Here is a 2,061-nt window from a genome sequence, read left to right as displayed (position 1 = left end):
ATCTCACATTTCGAAGATGGAGCTGAGAGTGACCGTGGAGATCACACAGGAAACAGGTGACATCTCAGAGTAGGCAATTTGAGGAGAGTTTAATAAAAAGACTGTTTACAAATGTGTGGGCAGTGTGCAGGGAAACCACAAGGGAGGGTGCAGTGTCCCAGGACCAAGAGCAGAGAGGAGTTGTCACTCAGCCTCTTGGGCACAGAACACGGGGAGGAGGCCACAGAGAGTAACAGAGGAGGAAAAGGAAGACATCCAGCTCTAGGGGGCTATCAGGTCTCTAAGGTCCTGCAGTGGTTTTAAAACTTGTCTGCAAATTCTTTGACACTTTTCTCACAAAAAGGTGAAGCCTAAGTCCCTTTCCCTAGAATATGGGCTAATCTTAGTGACATGCATCTCACAAATTGGCAAAGTGACACCACGTGACTTCTTAGCAGTGTGAGGCTGTTAGAAAAAGGCAATATACCTTCAGTCTGGAGTTCTCTCTTTCTCCTGGGACACCATATAAGACCAGCTCCCGTGAAGCCACCTTTCTGGAGAGGCCATGTGGAGAGACCACATAGAGATACAGGGAGAAACTCAGAGCCCCAGCTGTTCCCCAGAAGTTTGGATCAACCCAGCCCAAGTACCAGACATGTGAGTGAAGAAGCCCTTGATATGATCCCAGTTTTAGCCACAATCTGACCCCAGCATCATGAGAGGCACCAAGCCAGAACCCCTCCACTGAGTACTTCCCCAACCAACCCACAAGAACCATGGGAGATAAAAAATAGCTGTTGTTTTAATCCACAAAGTTTGGGAGTGATGTGTTATTCAGGGATAGATAATGAATACAGGTCCTTTCAATTTCTAACCTTCTGCATTCTCTGAGGTGTTGGCTTTGGGGGTTCTCAAGTGTCCCAGCTATGTAAGCCTTTGTCTGTGAAGCCCTTGGGCTAAATCACCATTTGTGAGGCATGGTCTTGTTCCCAGGCAGCTACTTCTAGCCTGAGTCAACATCTGTAAAAACGACCTGGCTGGTGCCAAACTCAGCTCATGGGGGCAAGAAAGTGGCTGGAGAATAGCTACTAACCAGCTCCAGTACCTCGGCCCTGAAAGCAGCATGCCCTCACCAGCTGGTATTGGATTTATGCATGGAGGATCAATACACACTGTTCCCTTTTCAACGCTGACATTTTCACATTTCTAATCATTACTACTGTGCAAACGGAACAAGTTTCTGCTAAGTCATTTCAGGGAGGAAGGCATCTAATACTGAAGAAATCAGGGTTTTTGCCAATGTAATGGTTACATTGTAGGCCCCATTCATGTTTTTAAATCTCATGGTATAAAAACTGATCAGAACACTAACCAACTTTAAGATTAAAAAGTAAACATCCAGAACCAACTGAAAGAGCTTTTAATGGCCAAAATTGAAACAATCTAAGCAACGAAGTAAATAAACAGTATTAGATTATAACCCAGTGCAGAAAAGAAATTTACATGAGTCCATATTAATATAAATAAATGATTGAACAAATAAATGAGGAGAAATGACAAATCTTCCATGCAGAAGAATCCCAAATAATTTATGTTGATACTCTACTATCAAAAAGAGGGAGCATAACTTCCCACTCTTTAAATGTGGGCTGTACCATGACTCCTTCTAAACAGTATAGTATGCAAAGGGGTGGTGAGGGGAGTGGGTGGTGCTCTGGGTTAAATGTGCCCCCCAAAATTCATGTATTGAAACTTGATCTCCATTGTTAACGGTGTTACGGGGTGGGAAATCCAATCACGGTATTTGAAAGGTGGGGCCTTTCAAGAGGTGGTTAGATTGTGAGGACTGTGCACTGGTGAATGAATTGATTCATTCATGGAATAAAGAGCATGGTTCTGATGGCTTTATGAGGAGGGCAAGTGAGGTTAGCTCTCTCTTGCTCAGGCCATTCTCTTGCCATGTGATAAGCCGGTCACCACAGGACACTGTGTAGACTTCCCACCAAGAAGAAGGTCCTTACCAGGTGTGTTCCCTGGACTTTGGACTTCCCAGCCTCTGAAACTGTAAAAAATTTCATTCCT

Source organism: Galeopterus variegatus, unplaced genomic scaffold (genome assembly GCF_000696425.1).
Source record: "Galeopterus variegatus unplaced genomic scaffold, G_variegatus-3.0.2 Scaffold2494, whole genome shotgun sequence".
NCBI classification, from domain to species: Eukaryota; Metazoa; Chordata; class Mammalia; order Dermoptera; family Cynocephalidae; genus Galeopterus; species Galeopterus variegatus.
The sequence above is the reverse complement of the archived record's forward strand: the minus strand, read 5'-3'. Positions refer to the sequence as shown.